The 22849-nt window shown below is 43.1% G+C and overlaps 1 long non-coding RNA gene across 1 annotated transcript; it reads right to left on the reverse strand.

Annotated features, from left to right (window-relative positions):
• Positions 1-226: 226 nt before the first annotated feature.
• Positions 227-14436, reverse strand: LOC127584236 (uncharacterized). The gene is made up of 3 exons (XR_007958366.1): positions 14322-14436; positions 6389-6535; positions 227-2653 (listed from the first exon to the last, which is right to left on the reverse strand). It is a non-coding gene; the product is annotated as an uncharacterized LOC127584236 (long non-coding RNA).
• Between the last annotated feature and the right edge of the window lie 8413 nt (positions 14437-22849).

Raw genomic sequence — 22849 nt, forward strand, 5'->3', positions numbered from 1 at the left:
TTTTTTACACAGAGGGTGGTATCTTTGTGGAATGAGCTGCCAGAGGAAATGGTTAAGGCCGGTACAATAACTATTTTTAAAAGATAGTTGGACAGGTACATGAATAGGAAAGGTTTTGAGGGATATGACCCAAACGCTGGCAAATGAGACTAGCTTGGATGGGGCATCTAGGTCGGCATGGACCGAAGGGTTGGGTTGAAGGGCCTGTTTCCGTGCTATTTAACCCTGTGACTTAAGTAAAACAAATTATTCTCTGATGAGGAAAACAAATTGAAGACTTTTTAAAGTATTGTAATTTTAACTGCAGAAAATGTGTTAACCCTTTATTTTTACAATACCCATATGCACAGGTTTGATTACAACATATCTCTGACAGTCAGCTTCAGTACATAACACGGGTCTTTCTTAATGTTGAAAGCGTGTTTAATATAGGATTTTATTTTATAACCGTTTTGAGGTGCTTCACTTACACTTAAACCACTTTTTATTCAAGAAAGGAATATTTTTTATTTGTCTGTTTCATCATTTTCCTGCAGTTTTTGCTCCACCTCTCCTGTTGTCACAGATTGCTTCACCAAACTACCTTACCAGCCAATAGTTACACTTCACAGGTAAGTCTCCATTTCTCATTTGTACATTAGGCAGTGACATATTCTTGAAGTATTTGATGGGAAAGTAAATGATCATGCCTAAAGGTACAATGGAATTATTTTTGCTTTAAGAATCTCAATCATAAATTTTACAAAATGAGATGAGATGAATCCTTGGGTAGACTTTTCCCATCTGTAAAATGCATTCTCTAAAGCGAGTTGATGATTGATGAATCCTGTGGCACTTTGTACCTCCGGCTGACAGCTGTGAGAAGTGAGGATCAATCAACATCAATTGTGTTCTGGTGTCTGGCCAAACTAAGCTGGAAAAAACCAAGGCATGACTGGCAAGTGAATATCGAACAATTTTTTCCACTCACTGATCTTTTTTGCTCATCGAATTTATTCTCTACTTTTTGAGGGAGAATTGAATTTTTTTGCACATCACAATAAGCTGAATGAAGAGATAATACATGACTCAGTGCCAATTCCAATCATTTCCACTCTTCCTCTAACTGCTTTCCCCTTCCTTCCTTTGGAGGGAGGTTGTTGAACCTGAGAAGAGGTTCAGATGTTTGCAAGCTGCACTTTTAAATTATTTTTTGGGCACTGCTTCCTTGGGCTTATCCCTCGACTTTTTGGTCTGTCTTTGTTCCAGTGGCTTTGGAATTCTGAGGATTTTTTTTGCTGCCACTTCTTGCAGGAGACGTATTGCAGGAGCTAACTGTTCTCTCGAGTACCCACTCGAGTTTCCCCAGAAGTGAGCCTCGGCAACCTGTCACTGCAGGCCAACAATGCAGTCAAGTCCTATCCTTTCCTACAAACCACAGACAGATGCATTAGTAGACAGGCCACTTACAGAAGCAGTAATTCTGGCTGAGTGTCTTTGCCCCTTCCATTCCGAGCCATGGCCGATGAAGCTCTATTGCTACATTGGTGATCAGTGCTGGCACCCAATTTATCTGTAGAGCTCAAAACCACGAAAGGAAAACTTAAGCAAGCATAGTCAAAATTTGTAGATATTCTTATCTTTCAATCTAACTGTTTCAAAGTAATTTCAAATAACCAGTTTCCTGCTAAAATATTCACTCATGATTTTCATCTTCGTACCTTCCAAGGGTGATGTTGATAATCCCTCAGTGATTACCGGTCTTTAGTTTTCCCTGCCTTGCTCCCGAGGACAATAAAAAACAACTGCATACTGTGGGGAGATCAAGTAGAGCGACCAGATTATTTAATTGAATTGGCTGACTTTTAACAGAGTTAAGCAGCTTTCATAATCAAGTTTCTCAGGCCAAACAAGCAGATTTATTTGAATTCATTGCCATATGTTAGGGGAGGAGCACTTGACTTTTGGATTATTTTTTCAGAACCGTAATAACTACATACGAGTTTACAGGTTGAGCTGTCACAGGGTGTGTGCTTTAAACAGAGGCAGAAACAAAGTACAGCAAAACTGAAGAATTTGAAAAGCCCCATTAGGATATAAATTCCATATATTATTTTTAATAAAAAACAAAGTTTGTAATGGATAAATAATAAAAAAAAATTACAAATCACAATAAAACTGTGTTAAGTGTAAATCCCTGCTCTATAGTTATTTAGTTTTTAAGTACCACAGTTAGAGGCACCTCACTTGTGAGCTGCTTTAACAACAAATTATGATAATTATGTTCAATTCCAGAAAGAAAAAGCAGTCGAGATCACAAAGGTTGCTTGAAATAAAAACAAAACTGATGAAACATTAACCACATTTATCTCTCTCCACAGAAGTGGCCTGCCCTGCTGAGTATCTCCTGAAGTTTCTGTTTTTATTTCAGATTTCCAGCATCCACAGTTTTGTTTTTGTTTTTTGATTGCAATGTTTATTGCTTTCATTCCGGGTTCATGGAAGGACTGAGTGAAGGTGATGATTCTTAAGATGGAATACTGAAAACAATGATGATGATGATGCTGATGATAAGGACAAGACCAATTGTCACTCCCAGAATCAGTTTCCACTTCCTATTTTTAATCTTTTCTTGCCGAGCTACTACTTTTGCAGACTTCTGGAAAGTTTTACTCTGTAAAAATCAACACATACCATTAACACTCAGTAAAATCCCCAGACTGATCACTAATACAATATATTTTAAAACCTGAAACTCCAGGATAATTACAAATAGTTCTAAACACAGAGATGGCTAATTGTTTGATACTAAAATTCAATTTTCATTTCCTGGGGGAGAAAAGGTCAAGATTCATTAAGCAATTCCTTCTTTAACACTTGGATGTAAAAAATGGAGCATTTAGTGGAAGGGGAGCATCTGATGAACTTGTCCTTTAGTGTTTCAACTAATTGGCTGTGTTGGAGTCAGGCTAAGTGTTAGTAATATTGCCTCTGAGTCAGAAGGATGAGTTCAAGTTCCACTCCTGAGACCTGAGCAAGTATAATGTCAGATGACAATTCAGTACAGTACAGAAGGATAACTATACTTTTGGAGCCACTATCTTTTGAATAAAAAGACATTAAACCAAGATCCTGTCTCCTCTGTCAAGTGGACCTAAATGGTCACATGGTGCTAATCAAAGAAAAGAAAACAGTTTTGCCTATGTCATAGCTAATTATTCTTAATAAATGTAAAGTCTTAAATGTAGACACAAGAGACTGCAGAACTACAGATTACAAAAAAAAACTGCTGGAGGAACTCACCAGGTCGAGCAACATCTGTGGGCGTCTGTGTACATTCCCCTTAAATGCATACTCAGAATTAAGTTTGAAGTCATTTAATATATTTAAAATTTTCACAGAGTTAATAATTTTGACGACCTCTCAGACACTTGTTCTCAAAGAAGCCCATGTTTCTCTGTTTTTCTCGTAACTCAGTTCCTGGCTCCGAGGAGACAAAAAAAGACAGCAGCTGCTGAAATCTGGAACAACAAACAATTTTCTGGAGAAACTCAGTGTGTCGAGCAGCATCTGTGGGGGGAAAGGAATTGTCGATGTTTCAGGTCAAAACCCTGAATCAGGACTGCGTCCAGAATTCCTTTCCCCCTACAGATGCTGCTCGACCTGCTGAATTCCTCCAGCAGATTGTTTGTTGCACCTGGCTCCAAGGATCAGACTTGTGGTTCCTTTCTAGGTTGGTCCCATGGTAGAATATGTTTCCTAGACACACCAGAGCAACACCAGGCAAACTAAAACTGAATTGCTAATCTAGTAAAGTTGCAACATGGCACTACCTGAAATAGAACATAGAACAGTACAGCAGAGAACATGCCCATCAGCCCACGATGTCTGTGCTGAACACGATGCCAAATTAAACTATTTTCTGCCTGTATATGATCCATATCGCTCCATTCCCTACATATTCATGTGGTTATCTAAAAGCCTCTTAAATGCCACTGTCATATCTGCTTCCACCACTAAATCTGGCAGCCCATTCCAGGCACCCACCACTCTCTGTGTATAAAACTTGTCCCTCACATCTCCTTTAAATTTTCCCCCTCTCACCTTAAATGCATGCCCTCTAGTATTTAACATTTCTACCCTGAAAAAAAGATTCTGACTGTCTACCCTATCTCTACCTCTCATAATTTTATAAACTTCTATCAGGTCTCCCATCAGTCTCCATCACTTCAGAGAAAACAACCCAAGTTTGTCCAAACCAATACCAATACCAACCTCTCCTCATAGCTCATATCTTCTAATCCAGCCAATTCATTCCACATGATATCATGAAACGTTTGAGATCACTGTATACAGCAGACCCAAGGAACCGGACAACATCCCAACAGTAGGCTGTATTGAAGAGCTGAACTCCAGAACTAGCTGTGCGTTTCAACACTGGTGTCCACCCAGCAATGTGGAATGTTACTCAGGTATGTAACAAAAGGCAGAACGAGTCCAATCAGGCTAATTACTATCCAGTCTAATCTCGGTCATCAGTGAAATGATGGAACGTGTCTTACCAAGTAATGGACTGTCTCTATCAAGGGAAAACCATTAACCTGCTCATTGACACACTGCTTGGATTTAACTGGACCTCTGACACCGATCTCCAATCAGGAGTCAAAGAGCTGAATTCCAGAGGTGAAGTCTGAAGAGCTGAAGTCCAGAGCACTTGCAAGTGACTCACTTCTTGATATGCCAAAGCCTTTCCACCATCTATAAGGTGCGTGATGGAATACAGGACATGCCCTCCTCACGTTACTACCATCAGGGAGGAGGTACAGGAGCCTGAAGACCCACACTCATCGTTTCAGGAACAGCTTCTTCCCCTCCGCCATCAGATTTCTGAATGGTTCATGAACCCATGAACACTACCTCATTATTTCCCTTTTGCACTATTTATTTATTTTTGTAACTTTTATGTCTTTATGTTTTGCACTGTACTGCTGCCGCAAAACAACAAATTTCACGATATATGTCAGTGATAATAAACTTGATTCTGATTCTGATGTTGGTGAGACCCCACTTGGAGTACTGTGTGCAGCTCTGGTTGCCTAGCTATAGGAAAGATGGAAGGCACAGAAAAGATTCACAAGGATGTTGCCAGGACTGGACAACTTGAGTTATAAGGAGAGGCTGGATAGACTGGGACTGTATTCCCTGGAGCGAAGGAGGCTGAGGGGTGACCTTATAGAGGTTTATAAAACCAAGAGGAGCACAAATAAGGTGAATAGTCACAGTCCATTTCCCAGGGTAGGGGAGTCTAAAACTAGAGGGCATATGTTTAAGGAGAGAGGGGAAAGATTTAAAGAGGACCCGAGGTGCAAGTTTTTCACACAGAGGGTGGTGGGTGTGTGGAACGAGCTGCCAGAGGAAGTGGTAGAGGTGGGGACAATTACAACATTTAAAAGATATTTGGACAAGTACATGGATAGGAAAGGTTTGGAGAGATTTGGGCCAAATGCAGGCAAATGGGACTAGCTCAGTTAGGCACCATAGTTAGCATGGACAAGTTGGGCTGAAGGGCCTGTTTACATGCTGTGTGACTCTATGATGGAATACTCTCCACTTTGCCTGGATGAGTACAGCTCCAACAACCCACAAGAATCTTGATGACATCCTAGACAAAGTAACCTCCTTGACTGGCTCTGCATCCACCACTCTAACCATTCATTCCCTCCGCACCTGCACATGGCGGCTGTAGTGGGCACCATCTACAAAATACACTGCTTTTACTTACCTAGGGTACTTTGACAATACGTCACAAACCTGCAACCTCTATCACCATGGAAGACAAGGGCAGCAAGCACAGGGGAACAGCACCACTTCACATTCCCCTGCAAGTCACACATCATCCTGATAGAGAAGGCAGTTAAGTGTCAGTTAACATTTGATCATTTATTAGGGGGCATGGTGGTGCTGTTGTTAGCTTAATAGGCCATTGATCCAAAGACATGAGTATGAATTCCACCACAGCATCTGGGGAATTTAAATTCAAATAATTAAATGAATCTAGATCTAAAGCTGGTCCCAGTAATGGTAAACATGAAAATACCAGATTGTTTTATAGATCATATGGTTCACTTGTGTCCTCCCAAGTAAGGAACTCTGACATACTTATCTTCCCAGCCTATATGTGACTCCTGACATATCAATGTGATTCACTGCAGTTCAGGAGAATTAGGGGTAGACAATAAATGTTTGAACGTCCAGTAGTATTCCCATCCATGAATAAATGGACTTAAAAAATCAATTATTTTGCAAGGAATGAAGTTGAACTAAAAGTTGTATAGTTTCTCATGACAGGTTTATGTAAATGAAGATGTCAAACACAAGCCGGTATCCCAGCAGAAATATAATTACTTACAGCTTCCATCAGATCTTGGGCTCTTTCATCTAGAACTTCCAGCTTTTCTCCTCGATCCTTTACTTTAGCAACATTTACATGCATTATCTCCAAAACTTCCTCTGTTTCTTTATTGAGATTATTCATTTTGCCAGAATTATTTGTACCCTAAAATAAATCAAATCATAGTAAGTAATTTAGAAAGAGCTTGGAAAGTTCATGGCAGGATTGTAGAATGCAGATCATTCTCTCCCTCACGGAAATCCACACTCCGACCACCACTCTGTACAAGATCCACACAGCTAAGAAAAACCTCAGCAACCACAGAATATGAGGCTTCCACAATAACATATGCGTAACAGTTAAACAGGGAAGATGAGGTATTTTTCAGAAGATCTAACAGATATTTTCATGACTGACGGCTTTGATTCAAAATTAGTCACCACAAAGCTACATTTTGAACCTTCTAATATATCATTTGTTTTTGTATTCAGAAAATCACTTTCCCAGTTTTGATGAAGGATTATTGACTGAAACATTAACTCTTTTTCTCTCTCCACAGATGCTGCTCGACCTGCTGAGTTTTTCCAGCACTTTGTGTTTCTATTTCAGATTTCCAGCATTTGTGTATTTTTTGATTTTCATTTAGCTTTTGCGCCGGAAATTACTCTTTAAATGAGAATCACGCCTTACACCCTCTGAATGTTACTGCTTATCTAGGCTAGTTTAGTAGCTCATCCAGCTTTACAAACAGAACAGACTTCTTTAAATTTAGTTTAGCTACATTCTGTTTCTTGACAGGAAACACCTTGCGTCTTTGAGAAGGCAGGTTATTTCTTTGACAATTTATTTTTGGCTTTTACTGCTAACTAAATTGCTGAACTATAGATTGATTGGTATATTTACAGTGGATATTAGTCTATAATAACTCTTTGTATAAGAGTCAACAGTGGCTCAGTTGATTACAATTTTGTCTCTGAATCAGAAAGTTGTAGGTCCAAGTCCCACTCTACAGCTGACATTCTGGTGCAGTACTGAGAGTGCTGCACAGCTGGAGAAACTGCCCGTCAAACCAGATGGGATGTCACACTGAGACCCTGTCCTGCATCATCTGGGGAACCTTGAAAATAGGTGTTGAAGTTGTGTTGTAGGTAGGATCTTCATCAGTTTGGCAGTACGAAGCAGTAGGAAGTGCTATTCTACTCAACCTGTAGGGAGGTAGAATTGGAAATGCCAGGCCCATAAAGGTTAAGTGTGCACAGCAGATACTCATCAGGAATTGCAGCCTTAACTAGTTGTGTTACTCTGGTGCAGATTTACCGTCGAGTTGGATCTCAGTGATGGAGCCTGGCACCAACCAAGCCCAGTGGCTGAAGGACATCTTGGTGTTGGAGGTCAGGACCTGAGACAGGGATCACAATGGCTGACAATTCCACAGCTAAAGAGGTGGATTCACCTGTGAGATGAATGACTTCAAGAACATCCAGCTTGATTGAAGCTGTTCCTGCTTTTGCCAGCTTAAGGTAAGGATGAGCTCTTTAAGTGCACCAAAGAAGGCTTCATACCCAGTAAAGGCTTTCTCTAGTATTTGAGCCCATGGTATTTGAAAGCTATATACGCAACAGCATTTCACAGGGGTGACGTTAATTATGCATGCATACCAGTCAACTACTTCCCCCCCACCTCCACTGCCTTCATCAATCAGGGCACTGAGTGCAAGAGTTGGGACATCATGTTACAACCGTACAAGATGTAGGTGAGACCACATTTGGAGTACTCTGTGCAGTTCTGCTCACTGAGCTAGAGGAAAGGTGCAATTAAGCTGGAAAAGGTGTAGAAGAAATTCACAAGGATGTTGCTGGGACTGGAGGGCTGGAGTTATAAGGAGAGACTGGATAGGCTGGGGCTGTTTTTTCCCCGGAGTGTAGGAGATTAAGGGGTAATCTTACAGTGGTATATAAAATCATGAGAGGCATAGATAAGGTGAATGGTCACAGTCTTTTTTCCAGGATAAGAAGACTAGAGGGCGTAGATTTAAAGTGAAAGGAAAAAAATTTGAAGGGACCTGACGGGCAAGTTTTTCACACAGAAGATGGTGGGGATATGGAACAAGCTGCCAGAGGAAGTGGTAGAGGTGGGTATAATTACAATATTTAAAAGGCAGTTAGACAGGTACATGGATAAGAAAGGTTTGGAAGGATATAGGCCAAACACAGGCAAATGGGACTAGCAACATGATTGGCATGGTCATTGGGCCGAAGAGCCTGCTTCTGTGCTGTATAACTTCTATGACTAGGACCAGCCTTGATGTCCATATGGAGGACTCTTCCAGAATTTCTCATTAAGCAGTCAATTTTTGAATGACATTTTGTTATGTTGAAACCTTGCACGATTGAATTTCCATCCCTTTGTCTCAAATCGATGTCAAAGCACTATTTGATGAAGAGCAGGAGAGTTATCCTTCGAATTCTGGGCAATTTTTATCCCTCACTCGACTACACAAAAAGACAATTATTTGGTGCTTATCAATCACCTTTCTACTTGTGGAAGCTTGGTGGCGGCAAATCAGCTGTCATCAGCTGCAAATCCAAATGCATTTAATTGCCTCTGAAATGCTTTTGAATGTCGCTGTGTAAATGCCAGACTTCTTAATTTCACAGGGAAAGATTGATGGATGTGACACAGCTGCCTCCAGAGACCCGGGTTCAATCCTGACCTCCGGTGCTGTCTGTGTGGACTTTGCATGCTCTTCCTGTGACTGTGTGGGTTTCCTCCGGGTGCTCTGGTTTCCTCCCACACCCAAAGATGAGTGGGTTAGTAGGTCAATTGGCCATTGTAAATTGCTCTGTGTGTGTAGGTAAGTGGTAGAATTTGGGAGGAATTGAGAGAAATGTGGGGAGAATAACAACAATGGCAGTGATGTAGGGTTAGTGTCAATGGGTGCTTGATAGTCATTGCAGATTCAGTGGTCAAAGGCCTGTATATCTCTCTGACAAAACTAATAAATGTTTTGCAAACTTATTGAGCTTATTGGGATTTACAATTCTCTCCTCTAGTTTTCCTCCACCAATGTTGTCCAGACTTTCTCCAAACATTGATGTTAAAATTCAGTCTGACTGATACTTTCTTCTTGATAAAAATGGAAAATTATGGAAACACTCTGCAAGTTGAGCAGCATCTGTGGAAAGAGAAACAGAGTTAATGTTTCAGGTCAAAGACTCTCCATCATAACTGGGAAAGTGAGAAAACAAGTTGGTTTTAAATTGCAGAGAGGGTGAGGAAAGGATGAGATCTGATCCAGAAAATTAAGATGCATGGGATCCATGGTGACTTAATAGTTTGGATTCAGAATTGGCTTGCCCATAGAGACAGAGGGTAGTGGTGTAAGGGTGTTATTCTGGTTGGAGGTCTGTGACCAGTGGTGTTCCACAGGGATCGGTGCTGGGGCCTCTGTTGTTTGTGAAATATATAAATGACTTGGATGAAAGTGTAGAGGGGTGGGTTAGTAAGTTTGCAGATGACACAAAGATTGGTGGAGTTGTGGACAGTGTAGGCGGCTGTCAAGGGATACAGCAGAATATAGATCAGTTACAGATATGAGTGGGGAAATGGCAGATGAAGTTTAATCTGTGCAAATGTGAGGTGTTGAAATTTGGAAGGTCAAATGTAAGGGGAAAGTATACAGTTAATGACAGGACCTTTAACAATGCTGGTGTACAGAGGGATCTTGAGGTCCAAGTCCACAGCTCCTTGAAAGGGGCCAAGCAAGTTGGTGGGTAGTAAAGAAGGCATATGGCATGCTTGGCATCATAGCATGGGGCATTAAGTAAGGAAGTCATGTTGCAGCTTTATAAAACTTTGGTAAGGCTGAACTTGGAGTATTGCGTGCACTTCTGGTTGCCCCATAACAGGAAGGATGTGGAGGCTTTGGAAAGGGTACAGAAGAGGTTTACCAGGATGCTGCCTGGATTAGAGGGTATGAGTTATCAGGCTGGACAAACTTGGGTTGTTTTCTCTGGAGCACTGGAGGCTGAGGGGAGACCTGATAGAAGTTTATAAAATTATGAGAGGCATAGATAGGGTAGACAGTCAGAATCTTTTTCCCAGGGTCAAAATATCTAATACCAGAGGACATGCATTTAAAGTGAGAGGGGGAAAATTCAAAGATGTATGGGCAAGTTTTTTACACAGAAAGCGGTGGGTGCCTGGATCGGGCTGCCGGGGTGGTGGTGGAAACAGATACGATCGTGGTGTTTAAGAAGCTGTTAGACAGAAGCATGAATGTGCAGGGAATGGAGGGATGTGGATCATGTGCAGGCAGACGAGATTTAGTTTAATTTGGCATCGTGTTCAGCACAGACATCGTGGGCCGAAGGGCCTGTTCCTGTGCTGTACTGTTCTTTGTTTTATGCTAACACAAAAGGGCGAAGCCAAGATTGTTGTGGTGATATGAAAGAAAGGGACAATGTTTAAAAAAAAGGTTGAAAAACTTATTTTCAACTGGGGAAAGGTTCAGAGCCCAAAACAGAATTCACTATTCCAAACAGGATCTGACCAACCCTTAAAAGTTTGCAGGAGGTTTTTTTACATAACTATTGGGTGGACGTATAGGCACTCCAAGTCAGATCAATGACATTAAAGCTGTCAAGACTAATCAATTGCCCATATGACTGACTGCACAAACAACTGGTAATGTACATTAAGTCAGTAGTGTCCACAGATAAAAGTGTTGGTTGGATCATGCAGCTTGTGACAAAAGGCCTTCCCTGGAACACTATTTCAGATTTTGATCAACCAACAATACCTGTCTACCTGTGTTTTTAAACTTCTAGTTTTTCAGAGCTCTCATCTTTTTAGTGCTCCGCCTATTTGCAAGATCGCCAAATCATTGCAGGAAAAGTCATATAAATCACCAAGGTCCAAGGGACCTCCTGTCAGAATTCACACCCTCCAGTTGGCTCTCTGCCAGTACTTTATCCTACTTTTATTCAGCTCAAGTCCAAACTGGAAAGTCAGAATTCACAATTATACTGCTGAGCATTACTTTTGTTTAGGCAAAATACACCAGCATACTCAGTGTTCCTTTAATCTCAGCGATAAACCAACTAAAGTATGACTGGGTTGCAGTTCGAACATGTACCTGTCCACTTATTTAAACACTGAAGGTTTTTATACGCTTTTAACATAATGCATGCCAACATAAATTAACACTTTCATTTTTATTGCCATGAAGTAAAAGAGCACATCCTTCTACTCCAGATGTTAAGCCAAAGAAATTATTCAAAGATTAATTATTGAATAAATTGATATTGTATCTTTAAAATTTGATGGTCCAGCAGGAGGTAGCAGAACAAGGCAGGTGACAACAAGGAGCTGTCAGGACTCCACTGAATGAAGGCTCATGCAGAGGGGAAGGCCATGCCCAAATGCAGTAAGACTTCTGCATCATTTTGACTTGGAAGGATATTTGCCAATGCATCACAATGGTCGCTAACGGTAACCATCTCCATCAGCAGTAAGTCTTATAATTTCTTCTCGAAAATGAATAGCATTTCCATTGTTCATTCTCTTATTAGCAACATCCTGGGTCAGAAACCACTGTGGCCGCAATACAATGTCAGCGGATGCGTATGCTACAACAAGGGTTTCAACTCCTGCCTTTGCAAGGACTTTCCATTCTCCACAAGGTTGCAAGAACAGTTCTCCACTGATCCATAGTCATGAGTAAGAGGTTATGGTATGACGAGAAAATGAGATGTGTATGGCGTACAAAGGGAAGGATTAGATGTGAGTACGTCATGGTCCTTTTTTTCCATGTTCCATTATCTTTATGCCAAAGAGCTCACAGAATTGAACACCCTCTCCTCAAGGCAATTCATTCTGTGCACATCAAAGGGATATCTCATCAATCTGCTGCAGTAGTCAGCAGTTCCTTTTAAGCTTCTGCATGAGAGGGGCCAGTGTGTAACTGCATTGCGTAATGAATTGACCTGTACGATCGGTATGCAAGACAAGTTTTTCGTTGTACCTCGGTACAAGTGACAATAATAAACCAATACCAATATCAATATGTTGCTGTGTGTGTGAAGTGCTTGCCGCAGATGAATGAGGTGTGTGTGTGTGTGTGTGTGTATGAGAGTTTAGGTTTATCATGGCACAGTAGGAGGCCATGGCCTGGAATGTACCGGCTCCCAGGCAGTCCCTTTCCTGTTCATTCCCTGCACATTATTCTCTCAGCAGTGGCGAGCGTGTGAATGTGGACAGTCACTAGAGGTCATTAAACATCCTCCTACACTGGGATCAGGTCCTGGAGACACCACCACTTGCATTGACCCATAGAACACAGAACAGTACAGCACAGGACAGGCCCTTCGGCCCACGATGTTGTGCCAAACCAATTAGTAATTAAATGCCTAACTAAACTAATCCCTTCTGTCTCCACATTGTCCATATCCCTCCGTTCTCTGCACATTCATGTGCCTATCTAAGAGCCTCTTAAACCTCTATTGTATTTGCCCCCACTATCAACCCTGGCAGCACATTCCAGGCACCCACCACTCTCTGTGTAAGTATCTTGCCCTGCGCACCTCCTTTGAACTTACGCCCTCTCACCTTAAATGCATACCCTCTAGTATTAGACATTCTGGCTCTGGGAAGAAGATACCAGCTGTCTACTGTATCGATGCCTCTCATAATCTTATAAACTTCTCTCATAATCTTATAAACTTGGCCCATTTGGCCATGTACCTGGTGCTGTTTCCTCCTTGTCCTGGATGGCATTTTAGGGGTGGTGCCCACGCCCATCTCTCTCTCTCTCTCTCTCTCTCTCTCTCTCTCTCTCTCGCTCTCTCTCTCGCTCTCGCTCTCCATTGTTCTAGTCAACCTGCACAATGACTTCCAGCAGCAGTTGTAGGTCTTTGCTTCATCAGACAGAACTTCATCCCCAGAGGCCCTGTTGTGGGCCCCCAGAAATCTCACAAGAGACTGCAGATGCTGGAATTTGATGCGACAAACAACTCAGAACATCGACTGTCTATTTCCCTCCAGAGGTTCCGCCTGACCTGCTGAGTTCCCCCAACTTCTTGTTTGTTGCCCCTGAAATCCGTTCCAGTGCATTAATGTGAAAATTAGCCCAGGAGTGCTATGTAAATGGACAACGCACTGTTGTAATGCATTGGTCTGCATGGACAGCATGCAAAACAAGTTTTTCACTGTATCTCAGTGCATGTGACAATAATAAATCAATTCAGGAATTTACCAATTTCATGTGAAAAATAGACCAAGTAGCTGTGTAAATGGACAATTCATTGCAATTGTGCCTGCCGACAGCTCTTGTGTTAACGGTGCTGAGCCAAGCAAAGACATTGTTCCCACTGAGTAACCAATTTACCCGATGGGTTCCAACCCAAATGAAGTTTTACCCTTATCTGTCTAGGTGACCGACCATCATTGGACAAACAACATCTGCTGAAGTGCCAGTTCGTCATGTGGGAGCTCAGACGAGGGTCGTTGACAGACATTTAGCCAGTTGTTTGGGTAGGGGAACCTGGGGATCTCCAGTTCCAGCCGGCTCCCTGGATAAGGTGCGTCTGACCGTGCACCCTCGCCAGCTCAGTGACACCTTCTCCAAGAACTCGGGTGAGTCGGTTAAGGCCAAGCCCGGAGCCCCAGTCTCCCTGTCAACAGACACCCCCATCCACCCGTCCCGGGGGCTGTTTGTATCTGCAGCGCCCGGCGCTTGGACTGGTCATAGCCACCCGAGCGGTCGGTCAGATCAACTTACAGCGCGGCTTCGGCCACGGGACAGAAAGATCACAGCTAGTGGCCACGGATCGGGAAGGGTGCAAGTAATTCCGGGTTCATCTCGGCGACTGCTGAGATTTCCTCGCTTCACTTTCTGCCGAGTCCATAAACTAGAAGCGACGGCCACAGTGTCGGCTAGAGCTGTACTTACCGCTGCTGCCGGTCCCCGGGAAATGCCCCACTGCTGCTAATGTGGACCCGAAGGGAACTGGATTTTCCCCTGCGTCTCTGCCTTCCCGTCAAACAACTTCAGACCTTCCGGGAGCTCACACCTACGCTGCTGCTCGCCTGTTCGAAGGATCTGCGCGACGCCTCCTAATGACAGTTACGTCTGTCATTTTTCACTATTTGTTGAACACAAGCTTTATAACTCCCTGTGACCCTCAAACCTGTGCAATACTTGTCTTCCTAACCTTGTCTCATCGGTGGGAATCTGCTCCGTGATTGTATGAATACCAGCAACCCATGGTTGAGACTGCAGTCTCCGTCTTGGCAAGTTGTCAAATCAGCAAAGTAATTCTGAGGAATGTGGACACTATTTAAAAAAACAAACTTGTCACATTTGCTAAAAATAAACAAGCTGCTGGAGGAACTCAGCGGGTCGGGCAGCATCTGTGGAGGGAGAGAGGTGGTCGACGTTTCAGGTCCAGACTGCATCAGGACTGAGAGTGTAGGGGTGAGAGGGATGGGTGAGGCAGGAGCTGGCGAGTGATAGGTGGATCCAGGTGAGGAGGGGTTGATGGGCAGGTGGAGAGTCATACAGCACGGAAACAGGCCCTTCAGCCCAACTGGTCCATGCCGACCAAGATTCCCATCTGAGCTTGTCTCCTTTGTCCGTGTTTGGCCCCTAAATGTTTCCTATCCATGTACCTTTTAAATGTTAATGTACTTCCTTTGAAAGGTCATTCTATATACTGACCACCCTCTGAGTGAAAAAGTTGCCCCTCAGGTTCCTATTAAATCTCTCCCCTCTCACAAACCTATGCCCTCTAGTTCTTGATTCCCCGACCCTGGAAAAAAGACTGTGCATTCACCCTATCTATGCCCCTCATGATGTTATACACCTCTATAAGATCACCCCTCATTCTCCTACACTCCAATGAAGAAAGTCCCAACCTGCTCAACCTCTCTCCATAACTGTCCTTCCAGTCCCAGCAACATTCTCGTAAATCTCCTCTGCACTCTTTCCAGCTTAATGGCATCTTTCCGATAACATGGTGACCAAAACTGAACACAATATTACAATTGCAGTCTCACCAATGTCTTGTACAACAGCAACATAACATCCCAACTTCTATACTCAATTCCCTGACTGATGAAGGCCGCATGCCAAAAGCCTTCCTCACCACCCTGTCTACCTGTGATGCCACTTTCAGGGAACCATGTAATTGTGCTCTAGGTCCCTCTGTTCTACAACACTCCCCAGGGCCCTACTGTTCATTGAGAAAGTCCTAACCTCATTTGCCTTCCCAAAATGCAACACCTCACACTTATCCAAATTAAACTCCATTTCCCATTCTTCAGCCCACTTATGTGGCTGATCAAGATCCCTCTGTAAGTCCTGATAACCAACTTCACTGTCAATGATACCACTTATTTTAGTGTCATCTGCAAACTAACCAACCATGCCTTGTACATTCTCATTCAAATCATTGATATAGATGACAAGTGGGCCTTGCAATGAGCCCTGAGGAACACCACTATTTACCAGCCTCCAGTCTGAAAAACAACCTTCCACTATCACCCTCTTCTTCCTACTATCAAGCCAATTCTGTATCCAATTAGTTAGTTCTCCCCAGATTGGAATTGGAATTGGTTTATTATTGTCACATGGACTGAGGTACAGTGAAAAACTTGTCTTGCATACCGTGTATACAGATCAATTCATTACACAGTGCGTCAAGGTAGTACAAGGTAAAACAATAACAGAATGCAGAATAAAGTGTAACAGCTACAGAGTAAATGCAGTGCAGGTAGACAATAAGGTGCAAGGTCTAGCTTTCCGTAGCAGCCTACCATGTGGAACCTTATCAAAGGCCTTACTGAAGTCCATATAGACTACGTCTACCATCTTTCCCTCATCGACCCTCTTGGTCATTTCTTCAAAAGACTCAATAAATTCGTGAGACAGGATCTCCCACTCACAAAGCCGTGCTGGCTATCCCTAATCAACCCCTGTCTTTCCAAATGCTTGTATATCTTATCCCTCAGAATCCCCTCTGGTAGCTTACCTACCACAGATGTTAGGCTTACTGGTCTATAGTTTCCAGGTTTTTCTTTGCAGCTCTTCTTAAATAAAGGCACAACATTAGCCACCCTCCAGTCTTCCAGCACTTCACCCATCACTAATGATGATGCATATATCTCAGCCTGGGCTCCTACAATTTCTTCTCCAGCTTCCCACAGTGTTCTTGGATATACCTGTTCAGGCCCTGGAGATTTATCTACTTTCATACGTTTTAAGACATTCAATACTTCCTCTGCTGTAATGCAGACTATCCCGAAGACCTCCCCACTAACTACCTCAAGGTCCAAGGTCTTCATGTGTTTCTCCACGGTAAAAGCAGAGGAGAATTGCTCACTGAGGACCTCATCCATCTCCTGAGCCTCCAAACAAAGATGTCCATTTTGGTCTTTGAGGGGACCCACTATCTCCCTAGTTACTCTTTTCCCCTTAATATACATAAAATTTCTTTGGATTCTCTTTAATCTTCTCTGCCAAGGCTACCTCATGCCTTCTTATTCTCCTTCCGATTTCTTTCTGGAGTACACTCCTGCAACCCCGATGCTCCTCTCAGGAGTTAGTTGATCCCAGCTGCCTGTACCTGACCCATGCCTCCTTCTTTTTCCTGACCAGGGCCTCAATATCCTTAATCATCCAGGGTTCCCTACTACTTCCAGCCTTGCCCTGCACTCTGACAGGAACATGCAGATCTTGAGCTCTTGATATCTCACTTTTAAAAGCCTCCCACTTGCCAGACATCCTTTTGCCTGCAAACAACCTACTCCAATCAACTTTCACAAGTTTTTGTCCAATACCATCAAAATTTGCCTTGCCCCAATTTAGAACTTTAACTTGTGGACCAGATCTGTCCCTTTTCATAACTAATTTAAGACTAATAGAACTTTGGTCATTTGCTCTAAAGTGCTTCCCCACTAACACCTCAGTCACTTGTCCTGCCCCATTTCCCAAAAGTAGGTCAAGCTTTGCCTTCTCCGTGGTAGGGCCTTCAATATATTGCATGAGAAAACTTCCTTGAACACACAACAAATTCCACCCCATCTAAGTGCTTAGCACTATGGCAGTCCCAGTCTATATTAGGAAAGGTAAAATCCCTTACTATGACAACCCTATTATTTTTGCACCTTTTTGTAATCTCCCTGCATATTTGTTCCTCTAATTCCCATTGACTATTGGGGGGCCTATAATACAATCCCAAGAAGGTGATCATCCCCTTCTTATTTCTCAGCTCCATTCATAAAGCCTCACTGGACAATCCCTCAGTAATTACATCTCGGGTGAGGTGAGGGAGGGGTGAGGCAGGGATTAGCAAGTGATAGATGGATCCAGGTGAGGAGGGGTTGATCGGCAGAAGGAGCCAGTGGGTGAGGGTGGGGTGGAGATAGCAACAGAGGCTGGGAACATTTGTTACGTTTGCTGCCCATCCCTGGACCCCAGTTGACTGGAGAAAATGGTAGTCGGTCTTCTTGTCCCACCAGTCTGTATGGTGAATGAAGCCCCTGGGGTTTGACCCAGTGAATGGATAAGGTTAGGATGGACAGTACCCTAGTGCTATTGATGTTCCTTGCTGGTCTCCTTTCGGAATGTGTACATCATGGATTTGGGGTGCAGCTGAAGACTCTTTGGTGTGTGTTTGAAAAGTTAGGTTTGATGTCTACAGTGAGGCCTTGCTGGAATGACTCTCTCACAAAAGGACTTATCTCAAGTACTCCGGTGGTGAGTGGAAAAGGAGGGGACAACATTGGATTGACCCTACCCCTAAGCCTGGATGGTCATTGTTTGAGGTAGGTTGTAACATCTGGCTGCTGCTTTAACATAGCTGAGACCAGAACTTGACTCTGGGGATCCTGGTGGTATGGGTAGGTGGGCTTTTCAATTAATAAGCTCTCAGGCAGAAAGAATCGGTGGGCAGTGGGCAAGGTGAAGGTGGTCCTCACGCAACTGGTTTTATTCACATTTAGAAAGCATTGTGTATTTCGTACAATTCTTCAATGTGCTCAGAAAAAAAAGCTAAAGCTGCAGGTTCTTCTGTGTGCCAAATGATCTGAAAGGCAATGTTGTTTTTGGCTTGAGTATTAACATTCTGATCGTTGTTTTCTTCTAAAAAATACTTAAAGTGAAAAGAAAATGACTCAGTGTAAAAGTTCTTCCCATTATTACAGGAAGGAAGTAGGGTGCTACAATAATAATTGGTATTTGGCTTATCTTTGTCACACTTACCGAGATACAGTGAAAACGTTTTGTTTGTGTGCCATCCAGGCAGATCATTCCCTACATAAGTACATTGAGGTAGTACAGAAGAGAATAGAATGCAGAATATAGTGTTACAGAGAAAGTGCATTGCAGGTAGGCGAATAAAGTGCAAGGGCCATGACGAGGAAGATTGAGAGAGCAAGAGTTCATCTTTATTGAATGAAGTCCATTCAAGATTCTTATAACAGCGGGATAGAAGCTGTTCTTGAGCTTGGTGGTGCATGTTCTCAAGCTTCTGTATCTTCCACCTGATGAGAGAAGAGAGAATGACTGGGGTGGGAGGGGTCTTTGATTATGTTGGCTGCTTACTTGAGGCAACAGGAAGTGTGGACAGAGTCAATGGAGGGGAGGCTGGTTTCATGATGCATTCATAACTCTCTGCAATTTCTTGCGGTCTTGGGCAGAGCAGTTGCTGTTCTAAGATGAGATGCATCCAGATAGGATGCTTTCTATGGTGCATCTGTAAAAATTGGTGAGGGTCGTCAGGGACATGCTTAATTTCCTTAAATTTCAGAGGAAGTAGAGGTGCTGGCGTGCTGTTATGGCCACAGCACAGCCTGCCATATGGTGGGTGAAACTGCCATCCAAGGTATGTTCCAGATTAATTCCCAGCCCATTTTGTATTGAGCTGATGTGAGCCAAGGAGCAATAGGAGTACAGAGGGTGGTATCAGTGCACCTGGACTTAAGGTAAACCACCAAGGGTTCTACACTTGGTACCTATCCAACAGAAGAAAATGCTGACTAATGATTGGGGTACCAAGTTAATTATTTGTTCTCTGCCTAGGGAGGGCAGTGCAGTCCTGGATGAGACCAACTGGATGTTGCCAGGACTCGAGGGCCTGAGTTATAGGGAGAGGTTGGCCAGGCTAGGTCTTAATTCCTTGCAACGCAGGAGAATGAGGGGCAACCTTATAGAAGTGTTTAAAATTATGAGAGGCATAGATAAGGTGGGTGGTAACAGTCTTTCCCCAGGGTAGGAGAGTCCAAAACTAGAGGGCATAGGTTTAGGGTGAGAGGGGAAAGATTTAAACGGGATCTGAGAGCTGACTTTTTCACGCAGAGGGTGGTGAGTATATGGAATGAGCTGCCAGAGGAAGTGGTTGAGGCAGGTACAATAGTATAATTTAAGAAGCTCTTGGATAGGTACATGGAGGGGCAGGGCTTTGAGGGATACGGGCTGAACGCAGGAAATTGGGACTAGCTGGGTGGGCACCATGGTCAGCATGGACTGTTTGGGCCGAAGGGCCTGTATCCATGCTGTATTGCTCTGTGACTCCATGACTCTATAAGTATTACAGCGCCAGTGACCTGGGTTCAATTCCGGCCACTGTCTGTAAGGAGTTTGTACGTTCTCCCCGTGTCTGCGTGGGTTTCCTCCGGATGCTCCGGTTTCCTCCCATATTCCAAAGACATACTGGTTAGGAGTTATGGACATGCTATGTTGAGGCCGGAAGCGTGGCGACACTTGTGGGCTGCCCCCAGAACACTCTACGCAAAAAAAGATGTATTTCATTGTGTGTTTCGATGTACATGACTAATAAAGAAATCTTATCTTACCCCAGACTCAGCCCAGAACAGAACTGGGGGGTTTCTAGAAAGTCTCAGTGAAGCATTTCCATTTGAATTTCCAGTTTTTATAGACGTTGGAAAGCAGTATGCAGCTCTCCGATGAGCATTACTGATACCCTATCCTACTCTCCCTTTGGGTCAATAATATTTAGTAATATTTAAATAATATTTACTGGAAGGTCAACAGCACAGTAACTCAAGGCTCGGTTTTTCAGCAAGCTTACCTGAGAGTTATACAAACGGATGGAATGGAAACTGTGTCACAGAAGTGCACACTGTAACAATGGTCCATTCTCTGCTCCAAAGCATGACAGTTACAGGAAGAAAGTTCCCATAAATCTGCTTATTGTTTAATCTACTTGAAACATTATTTTGGTTAAGGTTAACTATTCAGAGCTGGGGAAGCACCTCCTAGATTTCTGCAACCAGAAAGGTCAAGGGCAGTGGGTACATAGGAACATCACCCCCTGGAAGTTCTCGTCCAAGTCACACGCCAACCTGAGTTGGAAATATGTCACTGGCCCTTCAGTAATGCTCATCTGCATCCTGGAACTTACTCCCCTAAAGCACAATGAGGTCCAGAAGGACTGCAGCCGTTCAAGAAGCTGGGTCAAGGACAACTGAGGCTGGGCAATAGGTGCTAACTTTCCAGTATCACACACATCCCATAAGTGAATAAACCGTTAGCATTATATTTTAAAAAGAAGTAGAGGAGCACAATATGCCTAAAAGAAAATAAATTATATTCATACAACATGAATATAATTATTACAAGCTGGAAATTGTAATAAAAAACAGAAAATGCTAGATATACTCAGCAGGTCAGTTAGCATATGTAGAGAGAAAACCTGTTAATGTTTCACATGGAGTCATAGAGCAATGGAGCACAGATACAGGCCCTTTGGTCCATCCAGTCCATGCCGACCACAGTGTCCACCTGGCTAGTCCCAATTTCCTGTGCTTGGCCCATATCCCTCTAAGCCATACCCCTCCAAGTGCTTCTTAAATGATCCTGTTGTACCTGCCTCAACCGCTTCCTCTGGCAGCTCGTTCCATATACTCACTACCCTCTGCATGAAGAAGTTGCCCCTCAGGTCCCTTTTAAATCTTTCCCTTCTCACCTTAAACCTATGCCCCCTAGTTTGGGACTCCCCTACACTGGGGAAAAGACTGTTACCGTCCACCTTATCTATGCCTCTCATAATTTTAAACAATTTTATAACGTCACCCCTCATTCTCCTACATTCCAAGGAATAAGGACCTAGTCTGGCCAATCTCTCCCTATAACTCAGGCCCTCAAGTCCTGGCAACATCCTTGTAAATCTTCTCTGCACTTTCTCCTGTTTAACCACATCTTTCTTATAACAGGGTGACCAAAACTGTGCACAGTGCTCCCAAGTGTGGCCTCACCAACAACTTACACAACTGCAACATAATGTCCCAACTCCTATACATCAGCATTATTTTGTTGGAACCAGGATTAGTCTGAAATGAATTGATATTAAAATACAGAGTAAGGGGGTACTGAGGAAGGTCTGTAAAGGACAGAGGGATTATTTACCCCTTCTTAAATGTGTATCGCTCGCCTTGGTTAAGTGACTCAAACAAACAGTGGCAGCTTTGACAATGCAGTTCTCAGTACAGCAGACACTGTAGTAGGGCTTGAATCTACCTTCTTTTAATTTAAATCCAGAAGCCAAAAAGCCCATGAAGATAGAAATAACTTGTGTTTATGCAGCATGCCTATGCTTGGGATATCTCAAAGTGCAGCCATTGAACACCATCCTGAGTACTATTCTGATGCTCTACACTAACATTGTCCACTTAACAGCGTTAGATAGCTGAATACAGGTCCTCCCCAGGTTATAACAGGGTTCCGTTCCTGAGAACTGATTGTAACCTAAACAATTGGGAAGTCAGAAATTTGGCTGCCCAGCAAGATATTTAAATTAAAACACAGGTCAACCAAAGGCAACGTGTAGTTAAACCAGGGCATTTAACTCAACCATTCAGATTTCCCTGCAAGATGCAATGATATTGTCGCAGACTGAGTTCCCACATGGCAGAAGATGCCTCCATCCCCACAACAGCTGGCAAGTCCGTCCTGACGATCTCCTAAATGTTCATTCAGGTGTACGGGCAACACATAAGTCAGGGGTTCATAACCTGGGGAGGATCTGTAATGGCACCAACAGGCTGCCTGGCTGAAGGTTAGTGTCTCCCTCTTGTGGTCATGCAGAAGGAAGATCTGCCAGCTCGTGTTCAGTTAGGCTGAACTCACCCAGAGTAAAGACTGCAGAAGAACCTTCCATAATGATCCAGTGACCTCAGCCGGACATGCAGCCATGCAAGGAATGGGAACAGGATCTGGTCCAGGAGTGGTTTCCCCAACCACATTGGCTAGATAGCACATTGAGTTCATAGACAAAAAATGGCCGCTAAGAGTAGCAAAATGGCCAGTGAATTACAAACCAGAAAGAAATCAAATCCTTCTGGAAAAAAATGAGAAGAAAATGACTGAGAGATGAAAAATACTGCTATACTTAAATGTTGTGTCACTAAATCAGCTAAAAATTGATATACATTTTGACAATATCACTGAACATATATGCC

The sequence above is a fragment of the Pristis pectinata genome, chromosome 29, assembly GCF_009764475.1.
Source record: "Pristis pectinata isolate sPriPec2 chromosome 29, sPriPec2.1.pri, whole genome shotgun sequence".
Taxonomy (NCBI): domain Eukaryota; kingdom Metazoa; phylum Chordata; class Chondrichthyes; order Rhinopristiformes; family Pristidae; genus Pristis; species Pristis pectinata.